This window comes from Musa acuminata, chromosome BXJ1-5 (genome assembly GCF_036884655.1).
Source record: "Musa acuminata AAA Group cultivar baxijiao chromosome BXJ1-5, Cavendish_Baxijiao_AAA, whole genome shotgun sequence".
NCBI classification, from domain to species: domain Eukaryota; kingdom Viridiplantae; phylum Streptophyta; class Magnoliopsida; order Zingiberales; family Musaceae; genus Musa; species Musa acuminata.
The window spans coordinates 27,198,229-27,221,287 of record NC_088331.1 but is presented as its reverse complement, the minus strand read 5'-3'; positions in this window follow the sequence as shown (position 1 = coordinate 27,221,287).

Sequence of the window (23,059 nt, the reverse complement as noted above, 5' to 3'; positions counted from 1 at the left end):
GTATAAATCAGAATTTTCAACAAGGACTTATAGACATTTTAGCATTAAAAGGTCAGAAATTTTGATCCCTATTTTGCAGCATCCATAGGCTCATTTGAAATAGAAGATTGGGTAAGTATTCGGTATCGACAATTTTCAATATCAGTGTCAAACGAAAGTATAAGAGTCTAATTTCAAATGAATAAGGTCCTGCCTAAATCCACATTTGGTGCTAAAAATTATGACTTAAACAATCTATAGGGGTCAGTTTATCCAAAAATTCTAGATCCATGGTTTTGTGTCTAACAAGAGATATATCAGGTTCTAAGTGGAAATCTTTCAAATTATTCAGAATTAATATAAGAATAGAGACTAATATTCCTGTAGGATGGGATTAGAACACTTGCCTTTGAGAATTATGACCCCAAATGGAAAGATTTGAGCAAAGAAAACCCCAAAGCCTCAAATTTCTCTTCTTCTTCCCCTTTTTTTTTTCTTCTTTCTCTCTTCCTCTGTTCTTCCATGCAGCTGCCTTCTCTGGTCCTTCAGAACGAAGGCAGAGAGGCTTAAGCGGTGGGATCTGTAATTTTATGTATTTTGTAGTTTAGTCCTTACATTATTATATTTACGATTAGGTCCTCAGGGTTTATATATAGGTCCTTAGAATTTTTTTTCTTTGAACAGATTCCCAAATCTTACGAATAAGTTCTCAGATTTATACTTTGGCTCTTTAATCAAATTTAAAATAGATTCTTACATTACAACTATAAATTTATACAAAAATTTAGAAATAAGGGATGTTACACTCTCCCCCCCTTAAAAGAAAATTTAGTCCCCTAAAATTATCATACCTCTATCGATGAAAAGACGAGGATAAACCTTTTTCATTTCCTCCTCTAACTCCCAAGTTGTTTCCTCTCCAGAATGATATCTCCAAATTACTTTACCTAGAGGGATAACCCGATTCCTTAGGATCTTTTCCTTCTTATCAACAATCTGAGTGGGTTCTTCTACATAAGATAAATCTTTATCGATCTTCATCAACTCATACTTAATGATATAAGAAGGATCAGGTATATACTTTCTAATCATCAAAACATGAAATATATTATGGATATAGCACAACGATGGTGGCAAGTCAATCCTGTAAGCGATAGAACCAACCCTCTCAAGGACCTCAAAAGGTCTAATAAATCTTGAGCTTAACTTTCCTTTCTTCCCAAACCTTATAATGCCTTTGGAAGGGGAGACCTTTAAGAACACAAAATCTCTTATTTCAAACTCAATTTAAGATTCACTTAGAGCCTATGTTATGCCTGGGCTCAGTATCCGAGTGAGACTAGGTGGTGCAACCGCCCCTGACAGGAGGTGGCACCGCCTGAGCTCGGTCTCCGAGCTCTGGCTGAGCGGTGCAACCGCCTTAGTCAAGTGGTGGAACCGCCTGAGCTTGGTTTTCGAGCTCTGGTAGGAGGTGCAACCGCCCCTGACAGGAGGTGGCACCGCCTAGAGGCTCAGTCTTCGAGCTCCGCCAGGCGATGCAACCGCCTCAGTCAGGCGGTGCAACCGCCAGATCCCATAATTCAAGGAATTAACAGTTTTGAGCTCGAAATTCAAACTGGGTTGGGGCCTATAAATACCCCACCCTTTCAGCACTGAAAGGGCACAAAAAAACACACCGAAATCCTGATCTTACTTTGTGATTTTTAGAGCTCAAAATTGTTGTAAAGGCCAAAAGTTCTTCTCCCTCTTTTCTTCCAAGTTCTGATCTTTAAAGAGAGGAGAGAAAATTCTGTAAGGGTTGTCTCCTAAGCCCTTCAAAAGGAGTGAAACTGTAAAAGGGTGGTTGGCCTTCGCCTATTGAAGGAAGGCCTCTAGTTGACGTCGGTGACCTCATCGGTGGAGGAAGCCAAAAGTGGATGTAGGTCAAGATTGACCGAACCACTCTAAATCTTGGTTTGCATTTACTTTGAGCATCTTATCCTTACTGCAAACATCCTCAATAGCTTACTGCCTTCTGCACATTTATAATCGTGTTTCAAAGTTCAGTATTTTCCGAATCGACGTTTAGACGTAAATCAGTTTTATCGTACGAACATCATATTTCAGTTTGCGCTTACGTTTTAACTTTCATCATAACTGGAAACTGCCTTCATAGATTTCTTTTAACTATATCTCGCTTGATTACAAGTTAAAGAGATTTAGGAATTGGCTTTTCTACCAAAATCGCTTTTATCGTACGAACACTTTTTTAATCGTCGAAAGTTTTCCGCTGCACTAATTCACCCCCCCCCCCCTCTTAGTGCTCTTGATCCTAACAGAATACCCAAGTGATAAGCAAAATATTACAAATCAAATCGTAGATGGGTCCCATGGTCAAACATATACTTGCATGCTTTCATAAACATGAATAATACTTTCGACCACTAATTCAGAAGTTTTAGAATCATATTCAGTGATAGCATGCACTATAACATGGGCTGATGATTTAGGAGGTAGTGACACTTTCTTCTTATTCAAAGGGCAGTCTTTTATTTTATGATCCAACTTTCCATAAACAAAATAGACTCTAGTCACCCATAAACACAAACATGTTTCATAATTTAACTTGCAATTCACACATGATTGAGTCTTTTATGGTGACTTCCCTTTTCAAATCCAAATGTCTTGACCCTCTTGTTATCACTTTCTGATTCATTTCCAATCATATTTTTATTGGTAAACTTGTCCTAGCTATTCTTGTCCTTGATCTCCAGAAATTCTTTTCATTGTTCCCATAAATAATAAGCCTCTACTTCCAATATAAGGTGGTAAAAGAAATCTTTTGATCATCAGAACAATTTTATACATCATATATCTTCTCCATTTGCATCATCTATTTTTCTACCACCAATAAAATTAGGTCCACCATGCTTTCATTGCGCTACTCTGATTTAGTATCCTCAATCAACCCTTTCATCCTCCTTAATTAATCAGAAACAAATGAAATAGGAGGACCAAATGTCCTCATCATCCCAGATTCCTAAAATGTATTAAAGAAAATTTCCACCAATCACTATAGTTCATTAGACCTCAATATATTTTACACGTCAACATATCAAATATTTCAGTGATCCTCAAACTATGCTCTGATACCACCTCTGTCACGCCCTTTAAAAAATATCGATAATATTTTTTATTTTCATCGTAAACCAATCCAAGATCTAAACTAACAATTGAAGACACTGAAAAACAATCTATCGAATTCACATCTATGAAACCTGTGCAGTTTATAATCATATATCACATCACTTGATAATTCATATTTATGGCAACCCAAGCCAACTTAATAAACATGAACAACATTTATAAATCCATAAGATATGTAATTTATATAATCAGAAATCCAACCATTTACCACAAGTTTATATCAACGTAAACTGGACTTAACATTTTGAAATTCCAAATAAGAGAGATCTTCTAACACTTTTACAAGGTATATCCACTTTGGTTAATCGACAACATTTCATTATATACAAAATATTGTTATACAACAATAACATAATAACCAATCAGACTTGCCCATAATTCTAAATAGCTCTCCACTGCCTCTGCCCAATTCAAACATTTAAGCAAGTGATAAGCTATCCTGAAAAATTTATACAGTAACAGAGTGAGCATATAAAGCTCAGCAAGTGACTAACAAATCAATGGGAAAAGAGGACAGTTTCCAAACAAATAAGGTTTCAAAATCCAAGGCAGAATATATGAATTCATAGATGTAATCTCAATAGGTGCAGAATCACAAATGTCATTTCAATCAAACATATTTGGTTCATAATAGATGGAGCATAGAGTAATTGGAGCATGTTAATAACCAATAAAACGTTTTGGAGCTTATCAATGACGTATGAAAGGTTTCTGAGCATATCAATGGCAAATAGGACATTCTAGAACATATCAATAGCATATGAAATATTTCAAGCATATAAATGGTGTATGAACATTTTGGAGCATGTTAAAGAATGATACGAAATAGAAGCTGAAACATTGTATTTGACGTTGCATTCATATCTTTCTTATCCAAAGCGCATACAAAAATACATAACCAAAGTTCTGGATATCATATCAAACATACAAAAGGTGTAGTGGGACTACAGACAGAATGTGATTCTTCCATTTCTGAATGACCACTAGACAGAAGTCTCCTACATCTGGGAGCTCCATCCACCCATGTCTATGTGAAGTCAAAGGGGGCCGGTAGAGTATCGCAGGCTCTATGCATAACTATCTTTATCATATCTAGCAAAGGTTCACATTTTCCCACAATACTAGAGTACAAAAGGACAGTATGAACAATAAATAGCACATATCAGAAGCACACACGGAACAACCAAATGTACATGTGCCTTTACGAGTCAATACAATGCAAGCAATAATATTTCACAAATGTATTCAGATTTGATAGGAGATGAAAGCAAGAGTACACACGGATTACAAGCAATCATATATAGCTTAATTCAAATAAGAAGGTTAGATGAATTCAATATCCAAAGGAATGAAACTGGAATAGGCACATATCGAAAGTAAATGCAGAACAATGGGATATACATGTGCTTATATAAGTCAATACGATATAGCATAAACGTTACACAATATGTTTCAATAATGTAAATAACTTCCAGACAAAAGTAAACTAAAATTTAAGCATTAATATAAACCTCAATTGAGTGAAGGAAACTGAATGAAATCTATTTCCAAACGAATGAAAATTGAATATGCAAAATCAACCAAAGCTCGATTTTTGACAAAGTTCGAGAGGCACATTAAACAAATACTTCAGATTATCAATTATGCTCCATTACCCTTAAGAAAGCTATTATCGAAGGATATATCAATCTATTTTCTAAAGAAATAAATTTAGTATGAATCAAGGTTTCCAACAAGGAGTTACCATTGATTTGGTAACCAAAGTTCAAAAACAAAATCATTGTTTTGCAGTATTCATAGGGTCAGTTTTAATAGATAACAGGATAGGCTTTTGAATTCTAAAATTTTTAAATCTATATATCAAAAGAAAGATCTACAAGTCTAGTTTCAAAAGGTCAGAAATTTCAATCCCTATTTTGCAGCATCCATAGGCTCATTTGAAATAGAAGTTTGGGTAAGTATTCGGTGTCCACAATTTTCAATATTAGTGTCAAACGAAAGGTATAAGAGTGTAATTTTAAATGAATAAGGTCCTGCCCTAAATCCACATTTGGTGCTAAAAATTATAGCTGAAATAATCTAAATGGGTCAGTTTACCGAAAAATTTTAGATCCATGGTTTTGTGTTTAACAAGAGAAATATCGGGTTCTAAGCAGAAATCTTTCAGATTATTCAGAATTAATATGAGAACAGAGACTAATATTCCTATAGGATGAGATTACAATACTTGCCTTTAAGAATTATGACCCCAAATGGGAAGATTTGAGTAAAGAAAACCCCAAAGCCCCAAATTTCTCTTCTTCTTCCCCTTTTTTTTTCTTCTTCTTTCTCTCTGCTTTTGTTCTTCGACACAGCTACCTTTTCTGGTTCCTTCAGAATGAAAGCAGAGAGGCTTAAGCGGTGGTATTTGTAATTTTATACATTTTGTAGTTTAGTCCTTGCATTATAAATATTTACGATTAGGTCCTCAAGGTTTACATATAGGCCCTCAGATTTTTTTTTCTTTAAACAGATTCCCAAATCTTATGAATAAGTTCTCATATTTATACTTTGGCTCTCTAAATAAATTTAAAATGGATTCTTATATTACAACTATAAATTTATACGAAAATTTAGAAATGAGGGATGTTACACTCATCTTTCTTGATTTTCTCCTTGTCTTCGAGGTGCTTGATTCATCCCAATTTTCATTCTTCTTCTTGCATTCAAAGCAAGTTGTTTCGTTTTTTTTTTTCTTTAATTTTTGTTTCATTTGTAGTTTAAGTTCACCATCACTTGAGCTTATGCTCGAGTGGTCTTCAAATGTTCTATGTCCCAAATCCTTCCTGTTCTTTGGAAGGTTATTCTCGAGTTCCCTTGTTGCCACATTGTTCATTTCGTAGGTCATTAGAGACCCAATAAGTTCTTTGAGAGGAAATGTTTTAAGGTCCTTGGCCTCTTGAGTGGCCGTAACTTTTAGATCCCAACTCTTTAGAAGGGATCTTAAAATTTTAGTTCCTAATTCAAAGTTAGAAAAACCTTTACCAAGAGCTTTGAGTCCATTGATGACATCCGTGAAACGAGTGTACATGTCTTCGATGGACTCACTTGGTTTCATCCAAAAAAGTTCATAAGAATACACAAGAATGTTGATTTTGGACTCTTTCACTCGGCTAGTGCCTTCATGAGTAACCTCAAGAGTTCTCCAAATATCAAAAGCCGAATCACAAATCGAAATGCGATTAAATTCATTTTTATCAAGTATACAAAACAAGGCATTCATAGCCTTTGCGTTTAAAGCATAAACCTTCTTCTCCGATTCATCCCATTCGCTCATCGGAAGAGAAGATTTTTGAAATCCATTTTCGATAATATTCTAAAACTTAAAATCCATGGAACCAAGGAAGATCCTCATACAAGTCTTCCAATACATGTAATCGGACCCATTAAACATTGGCGGACGTATAATAGAGTGACCCTCTTGCATGCCGGAATAAGCCATCTCTCTTGGGTATTAAACCAAATATGAGAGTGAGCCTTGCTCTGATACCAATTGTTAGGATCGGAGTGGTACTAAGACGGGGGGGTGAATTAGTGTAGCGGATTAAAACTCATAAGTTTGAAATCGATTTCATAAATGTGTAGAGATTTCGATTCGATGAAGGATGACTTAGCTAAAATAGCTCGAGTAAAACAAGTCAAGAGTAGGGAGAAGAAAACCAAACAGTTTGCTGCTAAGAAGATAAGTGGTTTAGAAAATTAAACACTTACACATTCAAGGAACACCACAATGTAAAGTGGTTCATTCAAATGACCTACATCCACTTGCGAAGCCTTCTACAATGAGACTCCCAACTTTTACTAGCAAATCACTTTGAAGGGGAAGGACCAAATACCCCTCTTACAACCTTTTTATAAGTGGTTCATACTCTTACAGATTTTTCAAAGAGAAAGAGGGAGGTGAACACTTAAGCTACTGAAAACAAGACTTTGCTAAAGCTTTTTCTCAATTTCTAACTTTTCAAAAAGATCTCTTTGCTGAGAATTAAGGAGTATTTATAGGCCCCAAGAGGATTCAAATTTGGGCTCCAAATTTGAATTGCTTTTGGGTTTCCCAGTGTTGGCGGTGCCACCGCTTGTTAGTGACGGTGCCACCGCTTGTCAATGTCTGACTGATAGTGTACTGGCGGTGCCACTGTCACACCCCTCAAAATATCGATAATATTAAAAAAATTTCAACACAAATCCATCCAGGATCCAAACATACATTTGAGGTCACTAAGAAAACATTCAAATAAAAAATTCACCTTTATACTCCACAAATTTATAAACCCCGTGCAGTTCATAAGCATACAACACATCACTCGATGATTTATAAAATCTGAACCCAACTCACCAAAATAATAACCACAACATAAATTCACAAGTCTGGGATTCTATACAGTCACAAACCAACGTTTACCATAAGTTCATATTATTACACGAATGAAACTTAACATTCCAGAATCCTAAACATGAGAGCTCCTTTAAACTTATACAAAATCTGCAAGTTTAGATTCATCATCAACATTTCATTAGATGCAGAGTGTGCTTATACAACAAAAACATATATATTAATAAAGATCTGCCCAAAATCTTCTAGCTTTCCACTACCTTAGCTCAATTTTAACATTTAAGCAAGCAACAAGCTTTCCAGAAAAATTTATACAGTAATGGAGTGAGCATATAAGGGTCAGCAAGGGACTAAAATATCCATGGCGAAAGAGGACAATTTTCAAACAAATAAGGTTTCAAAATACAAGGCAGAATATAAGAATTCATAGACGTAATCTCATTGGGTGCAGAATCACAAATGTTATTTCAATCAAACATATTTGGTTCATAATAGATGGAGCATAGAGTAATTGGAGCATATCAATAGTGTATGGAATGTTACGGAGCATATCGATGAATATGGAATATTTCGAAGCATAACAATAACAGATGAAACATTTCAGAGTATATCAATGGCGTATGAAATGTTTTGGAGCATTTCAATAACAAATGAAATATTTCGGAACATATCAATGGTATGTGAGACATTCCAAAGCATATCAATGACATACGAACCATTTCGGAGCATATCCAAGGACAAATTTGAAACAGAAGCTCAAACGTCGAATTTGACGTTGCATTCATATCATTCTTATCCAAAGCGTGTATATAAACACATAACCAAAGCTTTGGATATCATATCAAACATGCAGAAGGTGAAGTGGGACCATAAAATAATATGGTACATCCATTTCTAAATGACCACCAAACATAAGTCTCCCACGTCTGGGAGCTCCATCCACCCACATCTGAGTGAAGTCAAAAGGGCCGGCAGAGCATCACAGGCTCTATGCATAACTCCCTTCATCATTTCTGGCAAAGGTTCACAATATGCCACAAATACTAGAGTACAAAAGGATAGTATGAATAATAGATAGCACATATCGGAAGCACACACGGAACAATAAAACATACATGTGCCTTTACGAGTCAATACGATATAAGCAATAATTCTTTCATAAATGTATTCAGATTTGAAAGGAAAGGAAAGCAAGAGCATACACGGATTCCAAACAATCACATACAGCTCAATTCAAATAAGAAGGTTAGATGAATTCGATATCTAAATGAATGAAACAGGAATAGGCACATATCGAAAGTAAATGCGGAATAATGAGGTATACATGTGCCTATATGAGCCAATGTGATATAGCATAAATGTTACACAATATGTTTCAAGAATATAAATAGTTTATAGACAAGAGCAAACCAAAATTTAAGAATTAATATAAGCCTCAATTGAGTGAAGGGAACTGAATGAAATCCATTTCCAAACGAATGAAAACAGAATATACAAAATCGACCAAAGCTCGATTTCTGACAGAATTCGAGAGGTACATTGAACAAATGATTTAAACCATCAATCCTGCTCCAATTTACTCTGAAAATATCATTGGAAAGATATTTTAATCTTATTTCTAATGAAATAAGTTTTTTCTGAATTAAGATTTCCAACAAGGCGTTACCGTTGATTTAGTAACTAAAGGTCAAAAATAAAATCACTGTTTTGCATAATTCATAGGGTCGGATTCAACAGATATTATGATAGGCATTTGAATTCCAAATTTGTCAATATATATATCAAAAGAAAGCGCTACAAGTCTAGTTTCAAATTAGAATTTCCAACGGGAACTTATAGATATTTTAGTATCGAAAGGTCAGAAATTATAATCCCTGTTTTGCAGCATCCTTAGGCTTATTTGAAACAGAAGTTTGGGTAAGTATTCGGTGTCCAAAATTTTCAATATCAGTGTCACAAGAAAGGTATAAGATGTTGAATCTCGGATTTTGATGATGAAGTCAATTGTCATTTGTTATCTAATCTATGTGTTGAGATAAGTATGCATGATTAACTACGATGAGAGTAAGACAAGCAGCAGGTGTTGCGCCGGAGTCAAGATCATGATCACGTTGGGAGTTCGAGAGTTCGACGGAAGTTCGGACGGTCGTCGGAGGTTCAGAGAGAACAGATCCGAGAAGTCCAGAAGCTTGCCAAGCGAAGCTCGTCGGAACTTGCCAAGTGGATCGTCGCAAAGTCCAGGAGTATGCCGGATGTCCGCAGAAGGATCACCGAGGGTTTATCGGATGATTGACGGAAGTTGGCCGGAAACTCGCCGGAAGAAGCGATTGACGCATCGGAGCAAAGCTGCAGAAGTTGTCTTAGAGTTAATCGTAGTTAGCATGATGATTAAGCATGAAAATGGGAGGTGAACCCATTAGCTTAATCTTGGGGCAATTGGGCCCCTGAAAAGATTCAAATTGGGCCGAATGGAGTGAACCATTCGGACCCTGATTGCACCAGGCGGTGCAACCGCCCCAGCCAGGAGGTGCAACCGCCTGGGCTGTGAGGTTGGGCGGTGCAACCGCCCCAGCCTGGAGGTGCAACCGCCAGGGCTGTGAGGTTGGGCGGTGCAACCGCCCCAGCCAGGAGGTGGAACCGCCAGGGGTGCGAGGCTGGGAGGTGCAACCGCCCCAGCCAAGAGGTTGCACCGCCAGAGCTCAAGTTCCGAGCTCTGCCAGGCGATGCAACCACCGAGCTCAGTCTTCGAGCTCTGGCAGAGAGGTGCATCAGCCTGAGCTCAGTCTCGAGCTCTGCCAGGTGATGCATTCACCAAGCTCAGTCTTCGAGCTCTGGCAGAGAGGTGCATCAGCCTGAGCTCAGTTTCGAGCTCTGCCAGGTGATGCAACCACCGAGCTCAGATTTCGAGCTCTGCCAGGTGATGCAACCACCAAGCTCAGTCTTCGAGCTCTGCCAGGTGATGCAACCATCGAGCTCAGTCTTCAAGCTCTGGCAGAGAAGTGCAATCGCCTGAGCTCAGTCTTCGAGCTCTGCCAGGCGGTGCCACCTCTCCAGTCAAGAGGTGCAACCGCCTGATCCCAGAATTCTGGGATTTGATCGATTTGATCGTTTTGAGCTCGAATTTTGAATTGGGTTGGGGCCTATAAATACCCCACCCATTCAGCACTGAAAAGATACAGACCTATACCGAAATCTTGATCTTTTATGTGATTCTAAGAGCTCAAAAGTGTTGTAAAGCCTTTAAGTCTCCTCCTTCTGTTCTTCAAGTTTTCAATTGTAAAGTGAGGAGAGAAAGGTCTGTAAAGGTTGTCTCCTGAGCCTGTCAAAAGGAGAGAAATTGTAAGAGGGAAGTTTGGCCTTCGCCCATTGAAGGAAGGCACCTAGTTGACGTCGGCAACCTCATCGGTGGAGGAAGCCAAAAGTGGAGTAGGTCAAGGCTGACCGAACCACTCTAAATCTCTGGTTTGCGTTTATTTTCGAGCACTTTATCATTACTGCAAACCTCCCTCATCACTACTGCTCTCTGCGCTTTCACGAACAAGTTCTAAGTGCTGTTCTTCCAAATCTGCATTCAGACGTAAATTCGTATTTTCATACATTACAGTTTACGTTTACGTTTGATTCTGCAGAACTGTTTTCCGTGCTTTTACGAACGAGCTTCTTTGCAGTTTACGCTTACATTTTAATCCTATTAATAACTGCAATCTGTCCTCTACGATTTTACGAACGGGTTTCAACATTTAGACGTAAAACTGCATTCAGACGTAAATCGGCTTTCCTCGCTCAATCATCAGATTTCAGTTCACGTTTACGTCTTGATTTCAACTGCATACTACCTTCTGCGAGTATACAAACGAGTTTCAAAGTTTAGACGTAAATCTGCGTCTAGACGTAAAACTGCGTTTAGACGTAAATCTGCGTTTAGACGTAAAACTGCGTTTAGACGTAAATCTGCGTTTAGACGTAAAACTGCGTTTAGACGTAAATCTGCGTTTAGACGTAAATCTGTGTTTAGACGTAAATCTGCATTTAGATGTAAATCTGAGTTTAGACGCAAAACTGCGCTTAGACGCAAAACTGCGCTTAGACGCAAAACTGCGCTTAAACGCAATCTGCGCTTAGACGCAAACTGCACTTAGATACAAACTGAGAATTTGCTTTTGCATCATAATAGTTTTTGAACGAACGCAGCTTTTGGTTTTTAAATTATTATAAGATTTCCGCTGCACTAATTCACCCCCCCTCTTAGTGCTCTCGATCCTAACAATTGGTATCAGAGCAAGGTTAACTCTCTAAAGGATTAAAACCCAAGAGAGATGGCATACGCCGGAAACCAAGAGGGGCATTCGATTACACGTCCACCCATGTTCAGTGGAACGGACTACACTTACTGGAAGAGCCGAATGAGGATCTTTCTTATTTCTATGGATTTTGAACTGTGGAACCTTGTTGAAAACGGATTTTCAAAGTCTTCTCTTCCAATGATCGATTGGAATGAGTTGGAAAAGAAGGCTTTCGCTCTTAATGCAAAGGCTATGAATGCCTTATTTTGCGCACTTGATAAAAACGAGTTTAATCGTGTTTCAACTTGCGAAACTGCTTTTGATATTTGGCACACACTTGAAGTGACCCACGAGGGCACAAGTAGAGTGAAAGAGTCAAAAATCAATCTGTTGCTGCATTCTTTTGAACTTTTCCGAATGAAACCGAGTGAAACCATTGGCGACATGTTTACCCGTTTCACGGATGTCGTCAACGGTCTAAAAGGACTCGGAAAGAGCTTTTCGGATTTTGAGCTTGTTAATAAGATACTAAGATCCCTTCCTAAGAGTTGGGATCCTAAAGTCACCGCTATTCAAGAGGCAAAAGATCTGCGAAATTTCCCTCTTGAAGAACTAATCGGATCATTAATGACCTACGAAATGACCTGCAAAGCTCATGAAGAGCAAGAAGACATCCTTCCAAAGAACAGGAAGGATATGGCACTTAAAACTTCTGAATGCCACTTGAGAGAAAACTCAAGTGATGAGGATTGTGACGATGACTTGGCACTTTTGACAAGAAAGTTTAAGAAATTCTTCAAAAGAAACAAGTTTAAAAACGATGTGAAAAATAAACTTGAACCCAAGAAGGACCAAGTAATCTGCTACGAATGTAAAAAGCCGGGACACTACAAAAGTGATTGTCCCCAAGTCAAGAAAAGAACAATAAAGAAGAAGGCGCTCCAAGCAACATGGGATGATTCGAGCGCATCTGAGGAAGAGGAGTCCAACACCGAGCAAGTTGCTCATTACGCCTTTATGGCCATCGAAGAGGAGGTAACGGATTTATTAGATGCTGATTTATCTTTCGATGAATTATTAAATGCCTTTCATGATTTATTTGATGAATGCAAAGTTATAAATAGAAAATACAAGTTGCTAAAAAAGGTACATGATAATCTTACTTGTGAGTTTGATAAGTTAAAAGTCGAACATCATGATAGTTTAAATTCATGTATCAAATGTCATGATTTAGAAACTATACAAAAAGAAAACTTGCTACTTAAGGACACCTTGAAGAAATTCGAGGTTGGTAGCAAGTCATTAAACATGATCCTTACAAACAAGGGTCATGCTCCCAAAAGAAGTGGGATTGGATTTGTGAGGAGTCCTCACCGAAATCCAACTACCTTTGTAAAAGGCTCCATCTTACATGTTCAAAACCAAACCAAGTGCAACTTTTGTTGCAAATCTGGACACAAGACACATTGTTGTCCATTCAAGAAAATAAGTCCAAACAAATTAATTTGGGTTCCTAAAGGAACCATGATAAACTCTATGCAACATGATAGAAAATGTATATCTATTTATGAGGCACCCAAAAGCAAATGGGTACCTAAACATCATCCTTTCTTGTAGAAAACTAAACAATCGCAAGCTAGGAGCAAGAAATGGTACCTTGATAGTGGATGCTCAAGGCATATGACCGGAGATCCATCTCAATTCTCTAAGCTCTCTAGCATAGACGAAGGATATGTCACCTTCGGAGACAACAACAAGGGTAAAATCATTGGCAAAGGAACCATAGGTAACAAATCCAACCTCTCTATTGAAGATGTTTTACTAGTTGATGGTTTAAAACATAACCTCTTGAGCATTAGTCAATTATGTGATAAAGGATATATTATAAGATTTGAATCTAATGCCTGCATCATTGAAAAACCACACAAAAATATATCTATGATTGCATTAAAACAAAACAACGTATACACTATTGACATCAATGACTTATGTGATGAAATGTGCTTTGCCGTTATGAATGAGGATGCTTGGCTATGGCATAGAAGATTAGGTCATGCTAGCATGAAACTAATCAATCAAGTATCATCTAGAGAACTTGTAAGAGGAATTCCTCATATCAAGTTCATCAAAGATAATGTATGTGATGCTTGCCAATTAGGTAAGCAAATTAGGGGTAGCTTCAAAGCTAAGAATCAAATAAGCACCTCTAGGCCCTTACAATTGATCCATATGGACTTGTTCGGACCAATCTCTACATCGAGTCTAGGAGGTAGCAAATATGCCTTTGTCATTATTGATGACTACAGCAGATATACATGGACCTACTTCTTAAAACAAAAAAATGAATGCTTTAGACATTTTACCAAGTTTTGTAAACTTGTTCAAAATGAGAAGGAATCTATGATTTCGTCAATTAGAAGTGATCACGGTGGAGAATTTCAAAACCATGACTTCCAAGAATTCTGTGAACTCAACGGATACAACCATAACTTCTCTACTCCAAGAAATCCTCAACAAAATGGGGTAGTAGAAAGAAAAAATCGAAATTTACAAGAAATGGCAAGAACCATGTTAAATGAACATAGCCTACCCAAATATTTTTGGGCCGAAGCTGTAAACACTGCATGTTATATTTTAAATAGAGTCCTAGTAAGACCCTTACTCACCAAAACTCCTTATGAGTTATGGAATAACAAAAAACCCAATGTCTCATATTTTAAAGTCTTTGGGTGTAAGTGTTTTATCTTGAATGAAAAGGATAACTTAGGAAAATTCGATGCTAAATCTGATGAAGGAATCTTTCTTGGTTATTCTTCGGTTTCTAAAGCTTTTCGCATCTTCAATAAAAGAACCTTAATTATTGAAGAATCCATCCATGTTGTTTTCAATGAGATTTCAGAAATTAAGAAAAATGATCTTGATGATGATGTTAATTTTGATTCCATGAATTTAAACGAAACCCCGTCTCCAACTAGCAACTTGGTTGCATCCACTTCCAAAACATCCTTACCCAAGGATTGGAAGTATATAGATGCTCATCCTAAGGAGCTAATCCTAGGAGACACATCAAAGGGGGTTCAAACACGATCTTCTTTTAAAAACTTTTGTGCCAACGCCGCTTTTCTCTCCCAAATTGAACCCAAATGTGTTGATGAAGCCATGAAAGATGATTCATGGATTATCGCAATGCAAGATGAATTAAATCAATTTGAGAGAAATGAGGTGTGGACGCTTGTTCCTAGGCCAAATGACCATTTAGTAATTGGTACTAAATGGGTCTTTAGAAACAAGCAAGATGAAAATGGTATCGTGGTTAGAAACAAGGCTAGATTAGTGGCCAAAGGTTTCAACCAAGAAGAAGGTATCGATTACGAAGAAACCTTCGCACCTGTGGCTCGATTGGAAGCCATAAGGATGCTCCTTGCCTACGCTAGTTGCAATAATTTTAAGTTATTTCAAATGGATGTTAAAAGCGCTTTTCTAAATGGTTTCATTTCCGAAGAAGTTTATGTTGAACAACCTCCTGGATTTGAAAATAATGGCTACCCTAATCATGTGTTTAGATTAACTAAAGCTCTCTATGGTTTAAAACAAGCCCCAAGGGCTTGGTATGAGAGACTTAGCTCTTTTCTCATTGAAAATAATTTCATAAAAGGCAAGGTTGATACTACATTGTTTATCAAGAATTTTGAAAATGATTTTCTCATTGTTCAGATTTATGTTGATGATATTATCTTTGGTTCTACAAATGAATCTCTTTGTGAATCCTTTGCGAAAACTATGAGTCATGAATTCGAAATGAGTCTAATGGGAGAGTTAATATTCTTCTTAGGCCTACAAATCAAACAACTAAGCAATGGCATCTTTATTAGTCAAACCAAATATGCTGTGAGTTTGCTAAAGAAGTTCAAAATGAATAATTCAAAAGCCATTGACACCCCTATGAGCACCTCCACTAAGTTAGAAATTGATGAGAATGGAGAAAGCTTCGATCAAAAAACCTATAGGGGTATGATAGGAAGTTTACTTTACCTCACTGCCACCAGACCATACATCATGTTCAGTGTAGGACTTTGTGGTAGATTTCAATCAGACCCTAAGATATCTCATCTCAAAGCAGTCAAAAGAATACTCAGATATCTTAATGGAACTACCAATCTAGGATTATGGTACCCAAAATCAGAAAATTTTGAATTAACAGCCTATGCTGATGCGGACTTCGCTGGCTGTAAACTAGACAGAAAAAGCACATCAGGATCATGTCAATTTTTAGGACATGCCCTTGTATCCTGGTCATCTAAGAAACAAAACTCGGTTGCCCTATCAACAACCAAAGCTGAATACATTGCAGCAAGTGCATGCTGTGCACAAGTTGTATGGATGAAAAACACTTTAGAAGATTACAAAGTGAATCTTAAAGATATTCCCATTAAATGTGATAACACGAGTGCAATATGCTTAACTAAAAATCCTATACAACACTCAAGAACAAAACACATTGATATTAGACATCACTTTATACGAGATCATGTCACTAATCATGATGTAACCATAGAGTTTATTGATACCAAACATCAACTAGCTGATATCTTCACAAAACCCCTATGTGAAGAACAATTTGATTACATAAGAAGAGAATTAGGAATGTTGATGTGTCCGAATACTTAAAATTATTTTTCGAATGTTATTACTATTACATGCCTTGACAACGCTTGATCAAATAACATGTTGCAAATTATGTGACAAATATTTTTAACCAAATGCATGTAAGAAGTTCATTTTTCGGGTTGTATGCTAAAAATGGGATGTTCCCGTACACTCTTATGAAAACTCTTTGGAAAATGACTTTCCTTCGTCAAGCAAAAACAATAAAGAGATATATGTGTCATGACTTCCTTTATATGCTTGATAATGCTATCATGCTTTTTGTTGATGACAAAGGGGGAGAAACATATGAATTGATAAACACTATGTCATAGCTGAACTGCCATAATCATATCTATGTCATAGTTGCAAATACTTGAGTGATGCTATAAACAATGTTATGCCATCCTTGCATCACCAAGAGATATGTGAACATGTACTATAGTTTGCATCATATCTTTGATATTGTGAAGAAAATGCAAACTTACTAGAAAATCTCAAATGTGAGCATCATGTAAAAAGTCCTTCGTAGCTTTATATGAATACATGATGAATGGTTACAAACACTATCATACAAACTTGATGATGTATGTCATATCTTGACATCATTCTTGAAGAGATAGATCATGATGGGCATCATGATGGGAGCATTGATAAGTTTAACTGATCTAACTTAGCAATACGTCACTTGAATTCTTAGGTCTTGAATTCAAGGTTGACTTATCTCAACTATGGCATATAGATAGGGGGAGTTAAGGACAACTCCTTTATCAATTCATTGTCATCATCAAAAAGGGGGAGATTGTTGAATCTCGGATTTTGATGATGAAGTCAATTGTCATTTGTTATCTAATCTATGTGTTGAGATAAGTGTGCAGGATTAACTACGATGAGAGTAAGACAAGCAGCAGGTGTTGCGCCGGAGTCAAGATCATGATCACGTTGGGAGTTCGAGAGTTCGACGGAAGTTAGGACGGTCGTCGGAGGTTCAGAGAGAACAGATCCGAGAAGTCCAGAAGCTTGCCAAGCGAAGCTCGTCGGAACTTGCCAAGTGGATCGTCGCAAAGTCCAGGAGTATGCCAGATGTCCGCAGAAGGATCACCGAGGGTTTATCGGATGATCGACGGAAGTTGGCCGGAAACTCGCCGGAAGAAGCGATTGACGCATCGGAGCAAAGCTGCAGAAGTTGTCTTAGAGTTAATCGTAGTTAGCATGATGATTAAGCATGAAAATGGGAGGTGAACCCATTAGCTTAATCTTGGGGCAATTGGGCCCCTGAAAAGATTCAAATTGGGCCGAATGGAGTGAACCATTCGGACCCTGATTGCACCAGGCGGTGCAACCGCCCCAGCCAGGAGGTGCAACCGCCTGGGCTGTGAGGTTGGGCGGTGCAACCGCCCCAGCCTGGAGGTGCAACCGCCAGGGCTATGAGGTTGGGCGGTGCAACCGCCCCAGCCAAGAGGTGGAACCGCCAGGGGTGCGAGGCTGGGAGGTGCAACCGCCCCAGCCAAGAGGTTGCACCGCCAGAGCTCAAGTTCCGAGCTCTGCCAGGCGATGCAACCACCGAGCTCAGTCTTCGAGCTCTGGCAGAGAGGTGTATCAGCCTGAGCTCAGTCTCGAGCTCTGCCAGGTGATGCATTCACCAAGCTCAGTCTTCGAGCTCTGGCAGAGAGGTGCATCAGCCTGAGCTCAGTTTCGAGCTCTGCCAGGTGATGCAACCACCGAGCTCAGATTTCGAGCTCTGCCAGGTGATGCAACCACCAAGCTCAGTCTTCGAGCTCTGCCAGGTGATGCAACCATCGAGCTCAGTCTTCGAGCTCTGGCAGAGAAGAGCAATCGCCTGAGCTCAGTCTTCGAGCTCTGCCAGGCGGTGCCACCTCTCCAGTCAAGAGGTGCAACCGCCTGATCCCAGAATTCTGGGATTTGATCGATTTGATCGTTTTGAGCTCGAATTTTGAATTGGGTTGGGGCCTATAAATACCCCACCCATTCAGCACTGAAAAGATACAGACCTATACCGAAATCTTGATCTTTTCTGTGATTCTAAGAGCTCAAAAGTGTTGTAAAGCCTTTAAGTCTCCTCCTTCTGTTCTTCAAGTTTTCAATTGTAAAGTGAGGAGAGAAAGGTCTGTAAAGGTTGTCTCCTGAGCCTGTCAAAAGGAGAGAAATTGTAAGAGGGAAGTTTGGCCTTCGCCCATTGAAGGAAGGCACCTAGTTGACGTCGGCAACCTCATCAGTGGAGGAAGCCAAAAGTGGAGTAGGTCAAGGCTGACCGAACCACTCTAAATCTCTGGTTTGCGTTTATTTTCGAGCACTTTATCATTACTGCAAACCTCCCTCATCACTACTGCTCTCTGCGCTTTCACGAACAAGTTCTAAGTGCTGTTCTTCCAAATCTGCATTCAGACGTAAATTCGTATTTTCATACATTACAGTTTACGTTTACGTTTGATTCTACAGAACTGTTTTCCGTGCTTTTACGAACGAGCTTCTTTGCAGTTTACGCTTACATTTTAATCCTATTAATAACTGCAATCTGTCCTCTACGATTTTACGAACGGGTTTCAACATTTAGACGTAAAACTGCATTCAGACGTAAATCGGCTTTCCTCGCTCAATCATCAGATTTCAGTTCACGTTTACGTCTTGATTTCAACTGCATACTGCCTTCTGCGAGTATACAAACGAGTTTCAAAGTTTAGACGTAAATCTACGTCTAGACGTAAAACTGCGTTTAGACGTAAAACTGCGTTTAGACGTAAAACTGCGTTTAGACGTAAATCTGCGTTTAGACGTAAAACTGCGTTTAGACATAAATCTGCGTTTAGACGTAAATCTGCGTTTAGACGTAAATCTGCATTTAGACGTAAATCTGAGTTTAGACGCAAAACTGCGCTTAGACGCAAAACTGCGCTTAAACGCAATCTGCGCTTAGACGCAAACTGCACTTAGATACAAACTGAGAATTTGCTTTTGCATCATAATAGTTTTTGAACGAACGCAGCTTTTGGTTTTTAAATTATTATAAGATTTTCGCTGCACTAATTCACCCCCCCCTCTTAGTGCTCTCGATCCTAACATAAGAGTCTAATTTTAAACAAATAAGATCCTATCTAAATCCACGTTTAGTGCTAAAAATTATGACTGAAACAATCTATAGGGGTCAGTTTACCAAAAAATTCCAGATCCATGGTTTTGTGTCTAGCAAGATAAAGAATCGGGTTCTAAGCAGAAATCTTTTAGATTATTCAGAATCAATATGATAACAGAGACTAATATTAGTGTAGGATAGGGTTAGAACACTTGCATTTGAGAATTATGACCCCAATTGGGAAGATTTGAGCAAGAAACCTCAAAGCCCCCAAATTTCTCTTCTTCTTCTTCTTCCCCTTTTTTTTCTTCTTCTTTCTCTCTTTCTCTCTTCTTCTCTCACGCAGCTGCCTTCTTAGGTTTCATGAGAATAAAGGCAGAGAGGCTTAAGCGGTGGGTTTTGTCATTTTATATATTTTACAATTTAGTCATTGTATTATTATATTTACGATTAGGTGCTCAGGGTTTACATATAGGTCCTCAGATTTTTTTTTCTTTTTGAACAGATCCCCAAATCTTATGAATAAGTTATTAGATTTATACTTTGGCTCTTTTATCAAATTTAAAATATATAATTACATTATAACTAGAAACTTATATAAAAATTTAGAAATGAGGGATGTTACAGCCACCGCTAGACCTCTTGGGTTTTGGGTGGTGCCACCACCGGACCTCTCAGGTTCTGTGTGGTGCCACCGCCTAGTCTAGCGGTGCCATCGCCTGGACTATTCTAGCTCACTGGTTAGGCTCCAAACTTGGCCCAAACTAGTCCAAACTCGGGCCTAATTGGCCCCTAACTGGGTTATAGGATTAACCCTTAATCCTAACCCAAATTATATGCAAACTATGAAATTAAGACATAGCCATAAGCAAATTTTTAACCGGCAATGTCGAGTTTCCTTCCGCCGAGCTTTCCGACGAACTTCCGGCGGACTTCCAATACACCCTCGGATTTCTTCCGGTGGACTCCCAACAGGCTCCCGGTCTTGTGGCAAGTTCAATGAGTCTTTGGCAAGTATCCGAACCTTCTCGGTGATCTCTACGAACCTTCGATGATCTTTCCGGTGGACTTCCGAAAACTTTGGCAAGTCCCCGATTCCTTCTAGGTTGGTTCCGGTAGTGCTTCCGACGATTATTCGGACTTTCGGTGGACTCTAGAACACCCATCAAACTTTCGGTGGACTCTCGAACACCCATCAGAATTGAATCCACGGCCCGAAGCCTTCTATCGATACGTCGACCGATCCACCGGCCCGACGTCCAATCTTTTGACATGCTCCTCCGGCCCAACATGATTTTCCTACTTTAATTATCTCATCTTGATCGAAGTATCCTACGTCACTCAAAACACAAATTAAATCATAAACACATATCAAGTGGTTTCATTATCAAAATATGAGATTCAATAATTTGTAGAACAAAAAATAATGTCATAAACATAAATTTAAACAATAAGAAAATTATTTTTAAAATTTTTAATAAACAATATAGTATCGACCTTGCCTTTGGAGAAATTATTATGAATTAGAAATGAGTCTCTCATACCAAGCCCTTGGGGCTTGTTTCAATCCATAGAGAGCTTTAGTCAATTTAAACACATGATTGGGAAAATTATTATTCTCAAATCCCGGAGGTTGTTCAATATATTCTTTAGATATAAAGCCATTAAGAAAAACACTTTTAATATCCATTTGAAATAACTTAAAATTATTACTGCTAGCATAGGCAAGGAGCATCCTTTTGGCTTCTAATCGTGCCACAAGAGCGAAGATTTCTTCATAATCGATACTTTCTTCTTGGTTGAAACCCTTGGCCACTAATCTAGCCTTGTATCTAATCATGATACTAAATTCATCTTGCTTGTTTCTAATGCCCATTTATTACCAATAACTAATTGGTCATTTGGCCTTGGAACAAGCTTTCACACTTCATTTCTCTCAAATTGATTCAATTCTTCTTGCATTGCCATGACCCATGAATCATCTTTTATGGCCTCGTCAATGAATTTAGGTTCAATTTGGGAGAGAAAAGTAGCATTGGCACAAAAATTCTTAAGAGAAGAACGAGTTTGAACCCTTTTCGATGTGTCTCATATAATTAGCTCCTTAGGATGAGCATCTACATACTTTCATTCCTTCGGTAAAGAGGTTCGGAAGAAGATGCATCTAAGTTGCTAGATGGAGAAAGGGATTCATTTAAATTCAAAGTATCAAATTTAAGATCATCATCAAAATCATTTTTCTTAACTTCAAAAATTTCATTAAAAACCACATGAATAGATTCTTCTATAACTAAAGTTTTTTATTGAAGATTCGAAAAGCCTTTGAAATAGAAGAATAACCAAGAAAAATTCCCTCATCGGATTTTACATTAACTTTCTTAAGGAATCTTTTTCAATCAAAATAAAACTTCTACACCCGAAAAATTTAAAGTATGAAACGTTGGGCTTTTTGTTGTTCCACAACTCATACGGAGTTTTGGAAAGTAATGGTCTTACTAGAACCCTATTCAAAACATAGCATGTCATATTTATGGCTTCAGCTAAAAAAATTTGGATATGCTATGTTCATTTAACATGGTTCTAGCCATTTCTTGTAAGTTTCTATTCTTTCTTTCTACTACTCCATTTTGTTGAGGATTTCTTAGAGTAGAGAAGTTGTGGTTGTATCCATTAGATTTATAAAATTCTTGGAAATTACGGTTTTGAAATTCACCTCCATGATCACTTCGAATTAATGAAATCATAAAACTTTTTTCATTTTGAACAAGTTTACAAAACTTAGAGAAATACCTAAAGTAATCATTTTTGTGTGCTAAGAAGTAAGTCTATGTATATCTACTATAATCATCAACAATAACAAAGGCATATTTGCTACCTCCTAGGCTTGATGTAGCAATTGGTCCAAACAAGTCCATATAGATCAATTGCAATGGTCTAGAGGTGCTTATTTGATTTTTTGGTTTGAAATTATCTTTTATTTATTTTCCTAGTTGACATACATCACACACATTGTCTCTAACAAACTTAATGTGAGGAATTCCTCTCACAAGTTCTTTATATGAGATTTAAGAGATTAGTTTTCATGCTAGCATGACCTAATATCCTATGCCAAAGCCAAGCATCGTCATTCAAAATCGAAAAATATATTTCATTGTAAAGATCATTAATGTCAATAGTATATATATTATTTTATTTTAGTGCAATCATAGATATATTTTTGTATGGTTTTTCAATAATGCAAGCATTAGATTCAAATTTAACAATATATCCTTTATCACACAATTGACTAATGCTCAAGAGGTTATGCTTTAAGCCATCAACCAACAACACATCTTCAATAAAGAGGTTGGATTTATTACCTATGGTTCCTTTGCAAATGATTTTACCCTTGTTGTTGTCTCTGAAGGTGACATATCCTTCGTCTAGGCTAGTGAGCTTCGAGAATTGAGATAGATCTCCGGTCATATGCCTTGAGCATCCATTATCAAGGTAGCATCACTTGCT